Source organism: Nicotiana tabacum, chromosome 14, assembly GCF_000715075.1.
Source record: "Nicotiana tabacum cultivar K326 chromosome 14, ASM71507v2, whole genome shotgun sequence".
NCBI classification, from domain to species: Eukaryota; Viridiplantae; Streptophyta; class Magnoliopsida; order Solanales; family Solanaceae; genus Nicotiana; species Nicotiana tabacum.
This window is the reverse complement of record NC_134093.1, coordinates 5,892,491-5,909,906: the sequence shown is the minus strand read 5'-3', so window position 1 is coordinate 5,909,906 and position 17,416 is coordinate 5,892,491.

Here is a 17,416-nt window from a genome sequence, read left to right as displayed (position 1 = left end):
TTTAATTAGTGTTTTGAGATTAAAATTTGGGAATTTTTAAAAATCTCATAGAAACGAATTTTGGAGATTTCGGAGTTGATACGGAGTCGGATTTGAGTGAAACTCGTATGGTTGGACTCGTAATTGAATGAGTTATCGGATTTTATAAGTTTTGCCAGATTCCGAGACGTGGGCCCGACGGACAATTTTTGAGCTAATTTCGGATTTCATTGGAAAATATAATATTTTCTTGTGAAATTAATTTTTATAATTTTTGTTGACTGTATCGAATTAATTATGACTATATACGAGTCGATCGGAGTCGGAAAATCGAGGAAAAAATATAATACTTAGTTAAATTGGTGCAAGTCGAGGTAAGTGACTTGTCTAACCTTGTGTGGGGGAAATATTTCCTAGAATTGATATTAATGTGATTATTAAAATATATTGAAAGTCGTGTACACGAGGTGACGAGTGTGTACACGGGCTAAATATGAAAGATTATATTTTTAAATTGTGTAGATCATTGTTACGCATTTATTAAATTATTTTATCTTGTTATATTCTTCATCGTTGATCTGAGATATATATTTTAAATTTGCTTGACCTTTTTCTGCTAATTGTTTTACCTGTTTAATTGAAACTTGGTTTCTTTTATACTGTGCATTATTTGAAGGTTGATTTTCTTTAAATTAAATATTATTAATATGAAGTATTTGATATTTTTAAATTTGATATTGATGCAACGTATTAAAAATTTGAAATATTATTTTTCTGAATTATTTATTCTTGAATATTTTCATAAGACTTTTTGGTACTCATTGTGATGGAGTCATGAGCTCTTTATTGTGGAAAAAATATTATTGTTGGATTATTCTGGCATGAGCCGTGGGCTCTTTATTATTGAAAAATATTGTTGTTGATTTATTGTGAAAAATTGAAATATTGGGCACTTGAGGTGCAAATTGTGATAGATTGTGATATTAATACGCATGCGGTAGTATAAGGTTTGGGTATTGAAACACATGTGGTGAGATAAGGGTGGCTTGATACGCGTGGCTGGTAGGGATGACTACTAGATGACATGCGGTGTGATAAGGGTGGCTAAAACGCGGGATGCTATTTCGAAAAAAAATAGTTTCTTTAAATAAATGGTGAAGGCTCCCGCGGTGATATAAGGAAATGAGATATTGTGAAATTATTTATAATTTGGGACTACGAGGCGGTACCTCGGTAGTGCCCTTGTTGATATTGATTTATCGCCATAGTTGCCTTCGATTAATTTTTGTGTTTTTCATAAAGTTGAAGGAAATTCTGTTTTGATTCCACGAGATATTATTAGCAATTATTTGGTGTCATTAAATGTGACATACTATTTGATGTATTTCCAATGTCATTTTATTTTACTATATTGTTAAATATTTTACCATGCCATTATTATATTCCAGTAGAGCCTCACCTGACCTCGTCACTACTCTACAGAGGTTAGGCTTGGCACTTACTGGGTACCGCTGTGGTGTACTCATACTACGCTTCTGCACATCTTTTTGTGCAGATCCAGGTATATCTTACCAGCCTAGACGTCAGTGAGTTACCTGCGCACGGAGACTTCGAGGTATATCTGCCAGCGTCCGCAGACTCCGGAGTCCCCTTCTATCATTTTATGTTGCTTCCTTATATTTTATTTAGACCTTGATATATAAAGACATTGAGAATAAATTCTTAGAAGCTTGTGATTTATTTCTACTGGGTTTTCATAGTTGAAATTGTTTGAATTATAGTTTATTTATTTCAGATATTTATTATTATTCCACATTGTTAGGCTTACCTAGTTTTAGAGACTAGGTGCCATCATGACATCGTACAGAGTGAATTTGGGGTCGTGACAAGTTGGTATCAGAGCATTAAGTTCATAGGTGTTATGAGTCACAAGCAGGTTTAGCAGAGTCTTGCGGATCGGTACGAAGACGTCTGCACATATCTTCGAGAGGCTATGGAACTGTTAGGAAATATTCACTTCTTTGATTCCTTATCATGCGCCTTTGTTGATTTCAAAGTTCTAAACAATTGTCTTTCTATTCTCTCACAGATGGTGAGGACACGCACAACTGGATCTGATAATCAGACACTCGCGCCCCCTGTTGGAGCCGCAAGAGGTCGGGGTCGGGACAAAGGCCGAGCCAGAGGCCAAGGAAGACCACGTGGTGCAGCCAGAGCACATGTACGAACTGCTGCACCAGAGCCACCAGTAGCTCCAGTTGGAGAGCAGGCACCTGAGACGCCTGTTACTACTCCTGCACTTCAGGAGACTCTTGCCCAGTTTTTAAGCATGTTTGGCACTTTAGCTCAGGCAGGATTAATTCCACTTGTTCCTGCCATATCTCAGGCTGGGGGAGGAGCGCAGACTCCTGCCGCCCATACTCCAAAGCCACGTGCCCAAGTTGACCATGCCCCAGAGGTTATACCAGTGCAACCAGTTGTCCCAGTTCGGCCTGATATTAGGACAGCAGTTTCAGAGGGGGAGCAACTCAGGCTCGAGAGGTATAAAAAGTACCACCCTCCCACTTTCAATGGTTTAGCTTCAGAGGATGCTCAGGGTTTTCTGGAGGAATGTCACCGTATCTTTTTTACTATGGGTATTGAGGATTCCAGTGGGGTTTCTTTCACGGCATTCCAGTTTAGAGGAGCAGCCTACCAGTGGTGGTGGGCATATCAGTTAGATAGTCCCACTGAGGCATCTTCACTCACTTGGACTCAATTTTCGGATATGCTCTTAAGGGAGTATGTTCCTCAGAGTCTTAGGAATGCATGGCGCGCAGAGTTTGAGCAGTTGTACCAGGGTTCTATGACCGTGTCAGAGTGTGCGGTCCGATTAAGTGATTTGGCTAGGCATGCACCAGCCTTAGTTGCTACTATTTGAGAGCGGGTTCACAGATTTATTGAGGGTCTTCACCCTTGTATCAGATACAGTATGGCCCGAGAGCTAGAGATGGACATCACATACCAACAGGTGATGTCAATTGCTAGAAGATTGAAAAGTATGCGTACTCGGGAGAGGGAAGAGAGGGAAGCTAAGAGACCTAAAGATTCTGGAACATATAATAATTCTCATGCCCCAGTTGCAGCCCGTCATGATAGAGGTTATGTGAGACGTCCTATTCATTCAGCACTTCCAGCTTCCAGTGGTATTCCGACTACTCCCAGACCTCAGGTTCCATATTATGCACCACCAGTGTCTTCTGTACCTCCTGTACGGGGTGCTTTTAGCAGACAGTCTAGTCGATCAGGCCCGAGCCAGTCCCAACAGCCACGTCCTCCGAGGGCTTGTTTTGAGTGTGGTGACACTCGTCATATTATGAGAGATTGCCCTAGATTTAGGAGGGTTGCACCTCCACAAATTTCTCAGGCCCCACCTATTCCACAGGGTCCTCAGGCTTCTCAGGCCATGATTACTGCACCAGTTGCCACTCCACCTGCACAGCCAGCTAGAGGTGGAGGTCGGGCAGGTAGAGGTCGCCCTAAAGAGGGAGGCCAGGCCAGATATTATGCCCATCCTACTAGGACAGATGCCGTTGCATCCGATTCTGTTATCACAGGTATTATTTCGGTCTGTCGTAGAGATGCATCAGTTTTATTTGATCCAGGCTCCATTTATTCTTATGTGTCATCTTATTTTTCCCCGTATTTGGGTGTATCACGTGATTACTTGAGTTCTTCTGTTTATATATCTACACCCGTGGGTGAATCCATTATTGTGGACCGTGTATATCGATCATGTTTAATTGTTATCAGTGGTTTTGAGACTAGAGCTGATTTATTATTGCTCAGTATGGTGGATTTCGATATTATTTTGGACATGGACTGGTTGTCACCCTATCACGCCATTCTTGATTGTTACGCCAAGACGGTGACATTGGCTATGCCGGGTCTACCGCAGCTAGAGTGGAGAGGTACCTCGGATCATGTTCCTAGCAGGGATGTTTCATTTCTTAAAGCTCAACGAATGGTTGGCAAGGGGTGTGATGTGAATCTGGCCTATGTGAGAGATGTTAACATTGGTACTCCTACTGTAGAGTCAGCTCATGTAGTAAGGGATTTTCCTGATGTATTTCCAGCAGATCTTCCGGGTATGCCACCCGACAGGGATATTGATTTTGGTATTGATTTATTACCGGGTACTCAGCCCATTTCTAATCCACCATACCGTATGGCCCTAGCAGACTTGAAAGAATTAAAAGAACAGTTACAGGAATTGCTTGATAAGGGTTTCATTCGGTCTAGTGTATCGCCGTGGGGTGCTCCTGTCTTATTTGTAAATAAGAAGGATGGTTCTATGCGGATGTGTATTGATTATCGCCACTTGAACAAGGTTACAGTGAAGAACAGGTATCCATTGCCACGTATTGATGACTTATTTGATCAGCTTCAGGGTGCCAGGGTATTCTCTAAAATTGACTTGCGTTCAGGCTATCATCAGTTGAAGATTCGGGAGCCAGATATTCCGAAGACTGCTTTCAGGACTCGGTACGGTCATTACGAGTTCCTTGTGATGTCTTTTGGGCTGACCAACGCCCCAGCAGCATTTATGCAGTTAATGAATAGTGTATTTAAGCCCTATCTTGATTCTTTCATCATTGTGTTTATTGACGATATTCTGGTGTATTCCCAGAGTCGGGAAGATCATGAACAACACCTGAGGACTGTGCTTCAGATTTTGAGAGAAAGGAAGTTATATGCAAAATTTTTAAAGTGTGAATTATGGCTTTATTCAATGGGATTTTTGGGTCATATAGTTTCATGCGAGGGGATCAAGGTAGATCCAAAGAAGATTGAAGCAGTGCAGAGTTGGTCCAGACCGTCCTCAGTTATGAAAATCCGGAGTTTCCTTGGTTTGGCTTGGTATTATCGCCGATTTGTAAAGGGTTTCTCTTCTATTGCTGCATCTATAACCAAATTGACCCAGAAGGGTGCTCCGTTCAGGTGGACCGAGGAATGTGAGGAGAGCTTCCAAAAGCTCAAGACAGCTTTGACTACAGCTCCAATATTGGTATTACCTACAGGTACATGATCTTATACTATGTATTGTGATGCGTCATGTATTGGTCTCGGTGCAGTGTTGATGCAAGACGGTAGGGTGATTGCCTACGCGTCCAGACAATTAAAGGTGCATGAGAAGAATTATCATGTACATGACTTGGAGTTAACAGCTATTGTTCATGCCTTAAACATTTGGCGGCATTATTTGTACAGTGTCCATTGTGAGATCTACACCGATCACCGGAGTCTACAGCATCTGTTTAAACAGAAGGATCTTAATTTGCGGCAGCGGAGGTGGTTGGAGTTGCTTAAGGATTATTATATCACCATTCTCTATCATCCTGGGAAGGCCATTGTGGTGGCTGATGCCTTGAGTCGTAAGGCGGAGAGTTTGGGCAACTTAGCATATTTACCGGTAGCAGAGAGGACTTTGGCGTTGGATGTTCAGGCCTTGGCCAACCAGTTTATTAGATTGGATGTTTCCGAGCCGAGTCGAGTTTTGGCTTGCGTGGTTTCTCAGTCTTCTCTTTATGATCGTATCAAGGAACGCTAGTATGATGACCCCCATCTGCTTGTCCTTAAGGATAAAGTTCAGCACAGTGATGCCAAGGAAGTCACTATTAGAGATGACAATGTATTACGGATGCTGGGCAGGCTATGTGTGCCTAATGTGGATGGCTTGCATGAGTTGATTCTCTAGGAGGCTCACAGTTCGCGGTACTCTATTCATCTGGGTGCTGCAAAGATATATCAGGACTTGAGACAACACTATTGGTGGAGGCGAATGAAGAAAGACATATTGGGGTATGTATCTCAGTGTCTAAATTAGCAACAGGTGAAATATGAGCATCAATGACCGGGTGGATTACTTCAGAAGTTAGAGATTCTAGAATGGAAATAGGAGCGGATCACTATAGATTTCGTTGTTGGGCTCCCACGGACTCAGCGAAAGTTTGATACAGTTTGGGTGATTGTGGATAGGCTGACCAAATCAGCTCATTACATTCCTGTGATTACTACTTACTCTTCAGAGTAGCTGGCTCAGGTATATATTCTCTAGATTGTCAAACTTCACGGTATACCGGTATCTATCATCTCTGACCGGGGTGCACAGTTTACCTCATGATTTTGGAGGGCAGTACAACATGAGTTGGGTACTCGGGTAGAGTTGAGTACAACATTTCACCCTCAGACGGACGGGTAGTCCGAACGCATTATTCAGATACTGGAGGATATGTTTCATGCGTGTGTGATAGATTTAGGGGATGCTTGGTATCAGTTCTTACCACTTGCGGAGTTTGCTTACAACAACAGTTACCAGTCAAGCATTCAGATGGCTCCGTATGAGGCCTTGTATGGTAGGCGGTACCGGTCTCCAGTGGATTGGTTCGAACCGGGCGAGGCTAGACTATTGGGTACAGACTTGGTTCAAGATGCCCTGGAAAAGGTAAGATGATTCAGGATCGACTTCATACAGCCCAATCTAGACAGAAGAGTTATGCGGATCGGAAGGTTCGCGATGTTGCATTCATGGTTGGTGAGCGGGTATTGCTCCGGGTTTCACCTATAAAGGGTGTGATGAGGTTCGGGAAGAAGGGCAAGTTGAGCCTTAGGTATATTGGGCCTTTTGAGATTCTTGAAAGAGTTGGAGAGGTGGCTTACAGACTTGCGCTACCACCTAGTCTCTCTGCAGTTCATCAAGTATTCCATGTTTCTATGCTTCGGAATATCACGGGGATCCGTCTCATGTGTTAGACTTCAGTTTGGTTCAGTTGGACAAGGATCGATCTTATGTTGAGGAACCAGTGGCTATTTAAGATAGGCAGGTTCGAAAGCTGAGGTCAAAGAACATTGCTTCCATAAAGCTTCAGTGGAGGGGTCATCCGGTCGAGGAGGCGACTTGGGAGACCGAGCATAATATACACAGCCGTTATCCACACTTATTTACCAGCTCAGGTACTTTTTCTAACTCCGTTTGAGGACGAACGTTTGTTTTAGAGGTGGAGAATGTGATGACCCAAAATGTTATCTTTAAATTTAATAATTAATTATGTGTTCTAAGACCTCAAAAATTATTATTTATCATTCTTCGACTTGCGTGCACAGTCCGTAAAATTTTTCAGAAAGTTTTCAGGTAAAAAATGGATTAAAATATGAATTAGATGTTAAAAACACAATTGAGTTGATTTTGGACAATATTTTGAGCAAACGGACTCGGATCAGTGTTTTGACAGTTCCAATAGGTTTGTATCGTGAATTGAGACTTGGGCGTATGCTCGGAATCAAATTCCGAGGTCCCTAGCCCGAGATATGGAATTTTGATGAAAACTTTAAAGCTTAAGTTCAAATAGTGACCGGATGTCGAATTATGTGCAAATGACCCCGGAATAGAATTTTGATGATTCCAATAGCTCCGTATGGTGATTTTGGACTTAGGAGCGTGATCGGAATTTTATTTGGAAGTCCGTAGTGGAATTAGGTTTGAAATGCCGAAAGTTGAATGTTTGGGAAGTTTGACCGAAGGGTTGACTTTTTGATATTGGGGTAGAAATCCGATTCTGAAAATTTTCATAGCTCCATATGTCATTTATGACTTGCGTACAAAATTTGAGGTCAATCGGACTTGATTTGGTAGGTTCCGGTGTTATTTATAGAAATTGAAAGTTTCAAAGTTCATTAGGCTTGAATCTATGTTTGATTCGTGATTTTAGCGTTGTTTGATGTGATTTGAGGTTTCAAATAAGTTCAAATGACGTTTTAGGACTTGTTAGTGTATTGGGTTGAGGTCCGAGGGCCTCGGGTGAGTTTCGGATGGTTAACGGATCAAAAGTGGGACTTAGCTGCTGCAATGTTTCTGCTGGAAATGCTGACAAAATCGAGGTCCCTGACTAAATCAAGCTCTCTGACAAAATCGAGCTCCCTGTCAAAATCGAGCTCCCTGACAAATCGAGCTCCCTGACAAAATCGAGCTCCCTGACAAAATTGAGCTCCCTGACAAAATCGAGCTCTCTGACAAATCTGTAAGTTATAAAAACAGGGGACTTCGTCCTATTTGCCTTTTTGACGAATTGGAGCTTGAGGAGAGGCGATTTTGATATATTTTCAAGAAAAAATATTTGGGTAAGTGATTCTAACTTGGATTTGGTCAATATACACGAATATATCATTGTTTTCATCATTTAATTAGTGTTTTGAGATTGAAATTTGAAAAATTTTAGAAATCTCATAAAAATGAATTTTGGAGATTTCGGTGTCGATCCGGAGTCGGGTTTGAGTGAAACTGGTATGGTTGGACTCATAAATGAATGGGTTATCGGATTTTGTAAGTTTCTCCGGATTCCGAGATGTGGCAATTTTTGAGCAAATTTCGGATTTCATTGAAAAATATAATATTTTCTTATGAAATTGATTTCTATAATTTTTGTTGACTGTATCAAATTAATTATGACTAAATACGAGTCGATCGGAGTCAGAAAATTGAGGAAAGAGCATAATACTTGGTTAAATTGGAGCAAGTCGAGGTAAGTAACTTATCTAACCTTGTGTGGGGAAACTTTTCCCTAGAATTGATATTAATGTGATTATTAAAATATGTTAAAAGTCGTGTACACGAGGTGACAAGTGTATACACGGGCTAAATGTGAAAGATTATATTTTTAAATTGTGTAGATCATTGTTGTGCATTTATTTAATTATTTTATCTTGTTATATTCTTCATCATTGATCTGAGATATATATTTTAAATTTGTTTTACCTTTTCCTGCTAATTGTTTTACCTGTTTAATTGAAACTTGGTTTCTTTTATACTATGCATTATTTGAAGGTTGATTTTCTTTAAATTAAATATTATTAATATAAAGTATTTGACATTTTTATATTTGATATTGAAGCAACATATTAAAAGTTTGAAATATTATTTTCCTGAATTATTTATTCTTGAATATTTTCGTAAGATTTTTTGGTACTTATTGTGATGGAACCGTGAGCTCTTTATTGTAGAAAAAATATTATTGTTAGATTATTTTAGCATGAGCTGTGAGCTCTTTATTATTAAAAAATATTGTTGTTGATTTATTATGAAAAATTAAAATATTGGGCACTTGAGCTGTAAATTGTGATATATTGCGATATTAATACACATGCGGTAGTATAAGTTCTGGGTATTGAAACGCATGCGGTGAGATAGGGGTGGCTTGATACGCGTGACTAGTAGGAGTGACTACTAGAAGTCATGCGGTGTGATAAGGGTGGCTAAAACGCGGGATGCTATTTCGAAAAAAATATTTTCTTTAAATAAATCGTGAAGGCTCCGGCGGTGATATAAGGAAATGAGATATTATAAAATTATTTATAATTTGGGACTACGAGGCGGTACCTCGATAGTGCCCTTGTTGATATTGATTTATGGCCATAGTTGCCTTCGATTAATTGTTGTGATTTTCATAAAGTTGAAGGAAATTCTGTTTTGATTCCACGTGATATTATTTGCAATTATTTGGTATCGTTAAATGTGACATACTATTTGATTCATTTCCAATATCATTTTACTTTACTATATGGTTAAACATTTTACCATGCCATTATTATATTCCAGTAGGGCCTCACCTGATCTCGTCACTACTCTACCGAGGTTAGGCTTGGCACTTACTGGGTACCGCTGTGGTGTACTCATACTACGCTTCTGCACATCTTTTTGTGCAGATCCAGGTACATCTTACCAGCCTAGACGTCAGTGAGTTACCTGCGCACGGAGACTTCGAGGTATATCTGCCAGCGTCCGCAGACTCCGGAGTCCTTTCTATCATTTTATGTTGCTTCCTTATATTTTATTTAGACCTTGATATATAGAGACATTGAGAATAAATTCTTAGAAACTTGTGATTTATTTCTACCGGGTTTTGGGAGTTGAAGTTGCTTGAATTGTAGTTTATTTATTTTAGATATTTATTATTATTCCGCATTATTAGGCTTACCTAATTTTAGAGAATAGGTGCCATCACGACATTTTACGGAGGGAATTTGGGGTCCTGACACTAACAGTATGCTTATAATATTTTATATGAAACTACAATATTCAATTTTAATGTATTCGATTTAAGAATATAGTATTCAATTTGCAACTGCAATATTCATTTCAGAAATACAATATTCCATTCGAAACTACAATATTTAATTCAAAAATATAATATTCAAATCAAAACTATTTATGGTATTCAAATAAAACTATAATATCTAATTCAAAACCACAATATTTAAATAATAATCGGCAATATTCCAACAATATTCAAATTAAATTGGGTAGTGAAGAAAGGGGGAGAGATTGAAAAAAGACAGCGGAGAGAGAAAAGGTATAAGATTATAGTCCCTTGAAACGTGGAATAATGAATAAGTAAAATAAATTTATAAAGTAGGTATATATGGTAAAATAAATCTATAGAGTAGGTATACAGGATAAAATAAATATTTTAATTATATATGATGTTAACTAGTGTTTCCAGTATGCATACCGTGTAGATTACTCAAAAATAAAAGATTCGGGCAAACGCACTTGTTGTATAATAAATAATTGTGGGCTACAAAACCAAGTGCAGTTTTGGTTTCTTTCGTTAAAATTGAACAAATAAATAATTCATCATAAGAGATTTCAATGTTTGACAGAGCCAGTAGATGAGCTGCTATTAAGTAGATCTAATATTTTGGACCAAGACATAACAGGAAAAATCAAAGAAGAAGAAAAGGAAGCAAGAGAAAATATAGACCAGAGAGATTACACAAAAAGCAAGAGAAAAAATAACTTACTATAACTTAAGATATTCTAATAATAAACTTAACATAAAAGGACTCTACTAACACCTTCAAATAAGTGATCCCACTCTTTTTTCTTCTTGAACCGAGGGTCTATCGAAAACAGCATCTCTATCCTTTCAAGGTAGAGGTAATATCTGTGTACACACAACCCTCCCCAGAACCCACGAATAGAAGCGGGGCTAGGATTTCAATTTTATGAATTCTAGATTTTAGAACGAGACTTCTAGTGCTAATAACAGAGTTCTAAATTTAATATGTGTACTCTTAACACAAATTCAACCGTTTCAACCAAAACTACTAAATTCGACCGAACTAGTATCTAGGCTTCAGATTTTGCTCCTGACTAGGAACCGGCATAACTATAGAGGAAAATTGCACTAAAAATCACTATTTGTGGAAAAAGTCTAAACAACAAAAAAGGATAACCAACTTGATACATTACACTGTTAAAATTGCATTTCCTTAAAGCTACAGCCTCCTACAATCTGAAATATGTCCAAGTATCCACTAAAATTAAGTGTGTATACTCTATTTTAGTGTTTTAAAAGGTGTGGGCGAGAGGTATACGTGTTATTTAATTTGTAAGCCCCGAAACATAGGTCGCAAGCCATTTCGAGGGCAGAAAAAAGAAATACTTACGGAATCTATGATTATATAGAAACCTGATCTTGCTCCTGAGAGATACAACAACTTCAGAGAATTTACTGTAATGACCCGACTTGTCATTTTAAGAATTTACGCCCCGTTCAGTGACTTAAGGTCTCGAGCAGCCTCGCAATATGTATTATGACCCCCGTGTATGGTCGAGTTTGATTTACGGACGATTCAGAGTGATTTGGGATACTTAGTCCCTAAAAAGGAAGCTTAGGTCTTAGAATTTTGCCGTAGTCGGAACTGTATGAAGACGACTCCGTAATGGAGTTTCATCGGTTCCGTTAGCTACGTATGATGATTTTGGACTTAGGAGCGTGTCTGAAAAATTATTTGGAGGTCCGTAGTGGAATTAAGCTTGAAATGGCAAAACACAAAATTTTAAAAAGTTTGACCCGGGGTTGACTTTTTGACATCGGGGTCGGAGAGTTGGAAAAGCTCCGTTATGTCATTTGAGATGTGCCTGTAAAATTTGACGTCATTTTCGGGTTGCTTTGATAGGTTTCGGCACGAGTTTTAGAAGTTGGAAGTTTTGAAAGTTCATAAGTTGGATTCGTGGTGCGATTTGTATTTTCGGTATTATTTGATGTGATTTGAGACCTCGAACGAGTCTGTGTTAGGTTGTGGAACATGTTGGTATGTTTAGACGGGGTCCCGAGGGCCTCGGGTGTGTTTCAGATGGGCTACGGACCATTTCCTTCTATTTTTGAACAACTGTTTCTGTTTTCTGGTGTTCTTCGCGTTCGCGAAGTGCTACTGCTGACCACCTTATACTTCTTCTTCGCGTTCGCGTTCATCCCATCGCGTTCGCGGAGATTTGTCTTTTCCTCTACCGCGTTCGAGATTCGACACTCGCGTTCGCGAAGCTCTTCATGGCAGCCTCATGTTTCTTCTTCGCGTTCGAGAACAGCATCTCGCGTTCGCGAAGGTTTCCTGTTTTTATTCTTCGCGTTCGCATTCGCGGCCCTTTACTCGCGTTCGCGTAAGTCAGTCGTGGGCCATTACATTTTTCCTCTCCGTGTTCGCGAACAACCCATCGCGTTCGCGAAGCACAACTGAGCAGTTCATTTTTCTTCTTTGCGAACGCGATCCTTTCTCCACATTCGTGATGCACAATCACCTGGGCACAATATAAGATTTCCAAATCGAGGGTTAGGCCATTTTTATCACATTTTGACTTATAGAGCTCGGTTTTGAGGGATTCTTGGTGGGTTTTTTCAAGCAATTCAATTGGGTAAGTGTTCTTCACTTAGTATTTAATATATTCCATGATTTTTATCTTCATTTTTATCATTTAATTTGTGTTTTGAGTTGAGGAAAATGTTGGTTTTGAAGAAAACATTCAAAATAAAAAATCACGATTTGAGGGATGAAATGATATCGGAATTTGATGATTTTAGTATGGTTGAACTCGTGAGTGAATGGGTGTTCGTATTTCGTAACTTTCGCCGAATTTTGAGACGTGGGCCCCACAGGCGAATGTTTGAGTTAATTTCGGACTTTTATTGAAAAATATAGTATTTTCTTATGGAATTGATTCTATAAATTTTGTTGACTGTATCGAATTAATTATGACTAGATTCGAGTCGATCGGAGTTGGAAAAATCGAGAAAAAAGGCATACTACTTGATTTAAATTGGAGCAAGTCGAGGTAAGTGTCTTGCTTAACCTCGAGTGGGGGAATTTTCCCTTAGGCATTGAGTCTTATGTGCAATTTGTATAATTAAAAACCATGTACGCGAAGTGACGAGTACGTACTTGGTTTATATGTGCAAATTTTATTGAGTTAAAGTCTTGAGCATATTGTGTAGTAAATTAGATAATTGTTGGCATATATTTAATCATCTACTTGTCGTGCCTAAATCCTTGTTATTGACTCTGTTGTTATATGACAATGTGATGTGATCGTTATTTGATTATTTATAAAATTTCGTGAATTTGCTGGTTCGATAATTATTGGAATTTAATTTCATTTTGGATTTTTTCTCTGCAAACAATTAATTAAATGAGCTTAAGAAAAAGTGTTTATATAATTATTGAAAATTTAATTTTTATGAAGACTTTGCTTTATGTTGAGTAATTCCTATCTCTATTGATTGTTTTTTGGTTTTGTACACATTGTGTGGAGCTTTTGGCTATTTGTTGTGAAATTAATTGACTTGGTTGTAGCTTTGGAATTTTGTTGTCGCCATTGGGCAAATTGTAATTTTTATTATGTTGCCGTGATAATTTCCCGTGTAAATTATTGTGTTGTGTGAGTTGCTATTTTGGGGAGATAAGGATGGCATTTCACCGTTGATATTATGTGGTTATAAGGGTGGCATTTTACTGTTGTTGTATTTGTTGGAATATTATCTGGGCAGAGCGATAAGGGTGGCTATAGGAGCAATAAGGGTGGCAATAGGAGCGATAAGGGTGGCAATAGGAGCGATAAGGGTGGCTATAGGAGTGATAAGGATGGCACTAGGAGCGATAAGGGTGACTATTGTCAGGGACGATGTGTGATGATGTGGGGTTGTGGTGTTGATGATTTTTATGTGATGTTGTGTTTTTTCTTGTGTTTATTTTTTTTATGCCTTGTGCAATTAGTCTTGTTGGTAGTAAATTGATAACAATATGTTTTATGTTAAAATTGAGAACATGTGGCTATTGCCAGGTGGATTATAAATTGAAATGTGGGCACGAGGTGCTGTGATGAAATGGTAATGATATTTGGCACGTGAATTGTCCGTGCAGTTGTGAGATAAAATGAGGGCACGAGGTGCCGGAAAAATATGATGATTTAATTATGGGCACGAAGTGCCGTAAAAATATAAAAATGGGCTGAGACCCATGTTTACAAAAAATATAAAAATAGGCCGAGACCCGTATTTTTATGATTATGAAATGAGGTGTCACATGGTGACTTTTTAATTGAAAGAATTATATTCAAAGTATTATATGAAAGAATTGTATTTGAAAGATATTTATTAGAGGAAATTATATTTGAAAATATTTATTGAAAGAATTATATTTGAAAAATAATTATTTCAGAAAATTATATTTGATTACCATTATATTTAACTTTGGATCATTATATTTTGTGCGCTCCTATAAAAATATTCGTTACATTAAAAAGATTCCAGCATAAAATCTCGCATAAAATACTACATATACTTCCTTAGTTTTACTTTATTTGTCATAGTTTGACTTGACACAAAAATTTACTAACGAAATGATAATTTTTGAAACTTATAGTCTGAAATATGCCATAACCTTTATGTAGTTTAGGGGGCGGCTCAACCCCAAGGTAGCTAAACCCAAGGCTTTACCCTCCCCCCCTCCCCAAACAAAATATATATAGGGCCCCAATTATTATCATATTACATATAGAATAAATATATTTTAAATAATTACTCCAATAATTTTTTATAATGATAAGTAAATCTTTTGATCAGCCATTTGCTATGTCAATAATCATTATGGCATAGTTCCAAACATTATGCCATTTTGTAGGGAGAATTTGGTTGAGCTATAACAAATGAATAGCATGCACTTAAATGATTTCCTCCTTCGTTATTTTTCTTCAACTTGGATTAATTTTCACCTTATAACGGCTTATGTATATACTTTGAGCTAATTAGCTCCATATTAATTTTTGCACTTACTTTGTAACAAAAATACTAAGAAAATTTGTACAGGTAGAAGATAACACTCTAATAGATATATTCAATGAAATAAAAAATATTTTTCTTTCACATGCCTATATAATATTGCTCATAGAAAAATAAAGATATTTTTTTCCAACAGAAAGATATTTTTCGAAAGTGAAATTAATAAAAGTTTAACAAAGATCAACAATACTTCAAGAATAATTAAATAAATTGGCTATATTATCAATTAGGAAGAAAATATTAGAAGAAGTTGATTGTAAAATATAATTAACTTATTTGCCTCCAAAGGCCTCTAATAACGATTCAGCTTTAGGCCCGTACTCTATTGGGCCGCCACCGATGTTGTAACAACCCGGTCGGTTATCTTGAGTATTAAAATCTCGTGTCCCCATTTACTGCTCAAATTGTGATTTACGATTGTTATTTGACTTGCCGGGAAAATTGGTTCGGGGCCGGTGAGGTTTTGGAATGATTTGGAATACTTAGTTCCAAGCTTTAAAACTTAAGTTGAAAAGGTTTTGTGGTGCCGAGGCTCGGACCTTTTGGGTTAAACAATGCACCGAGGAGTAAAGAAAAAAAATTTGGCAGAAGAGGGAATTTATGTGGCCCACTATGCGGTCGCAGAATCACTCTGCGGACCGCATAATAGCCGTAGAGTGAAGCAGATTTGAGGCCAGATTTGAGGAAAATCTGCGGTGCATTATGCGACCGCAGAACAGGTATGCGTGCCACCTAATCGTCGCAGACCTAAACAGGCGACCCTCATTTTTGATCTTCAATTATGCCCAGTTTGCGGACGCATATGTGTTATGCGTCTCATATGCGATCATAAATCTGCATCGGGGCTTCAAATCTTTCTATTTTTTACCAGACCCAACTTCGATTTATAGCCCTTGAAGCTCAGTTTGGAGCAAAAATCTGTCATTTTTAGAGAGAAGGGAGAGTGTTCTAGAGAGAGGAATAAGCTCAAGTACTTTGTTCATCAAGATCTTGTTCAAGCTTTGAAATCCAACAAGGAAATATCACAATATCTTCACCCAAGAGGTAAGGTTCTAACTCTTAGTCTTTAATTTCGAGTTTGGGTAAATATGGGTGATTAAGAGTAAGATTCTTGGGTGTAATAGTACTATTTATGCATATCAATAAGGTTTATGGAAAGATTATTGAGTTCAAATGGGTAAAGATTAGGTTGAAAATGGTAGAAATCTTCAAAGATTTTAATTGAAGATTTGAGGGTCGAGTTGATGTCGGAATTTGGTAAAATTTGTATGGTTGGACTCGTGGTTGGATGAAAGTTCATATTTTTTAACTTTTGTCGGGTTCCGAGACGTGGGCCCCATGGACGATTTTTGAGTTAATTTCGGATTTTTATTGGAAAATTAGTATTTTCTTATGGAATTAATTACAATAATTGGTATTAATTGAATCGAATTAATTATGGCTAGATAGGAGGCTTTCGGAGACCAATTCTCGTGGCAAAGGCATAGCGAAATAAAGAATTACGCGGTTTGAGGTAAGTAACAGTTATAAATCTGTTTCTGAGGGTATGAAACCCCAGATTTTTGTATCATGTGATTATTTTGGAGGTGACGCACATGCTAGGTGGCGGGCGTGTGGGCTTATACCGAGGGGATTGTGACTTGGTCCGTCCTGTGAAACTGTAAAATTGAATAATTTGTTGTTAGCTATATGCTCTCTATGTGTTGAAGAAATTTGACTGTAAATCATGTTAGAAATCATGCTTAGGCTATGTGATAGTACTGTTGGGACCCACCGAGGTCGCGTACTTGTTGAATTATTTGCTAATTGATGTATTGTACTCAGTCATGATTTTACTTGCGTATCATGCCCCGGTCTTTCTTGATATTTGTTGATACACTATATTATCTTTGTTTGAGATGATCTTTGTGATTTCCGAGAGCCCTAGAGACTAGAGAGGTTAAGTACTGAGTAAGGCCGAGGGCCTATTGGTGAGGTAAAGATACTATGGCACGTGAGTTGTCCGTGCAGGATATTATAGCACGTGAGTTATCCGAGAAGTACGTGAGTTGTCCGTGCGGATTATGGCGCTTGGGTTGTAGGAACACCTCTGGAGTCTGTATACCCCCAGTGAGCGCGGGTACCCATTAAGTGTGAGTGCTGAGAGCTGAGAGCCGAGTGGTTGAGTTGTTATGATGAGTGGAGTGACTGTTGCCCTGAGAGATTGTACTTGCTTTGCATTTGTTGTTGCACTTAGTTGTTATCTGTCATTGTTGTGAAATTCTATGAAAGATTTTATATCCGGATTA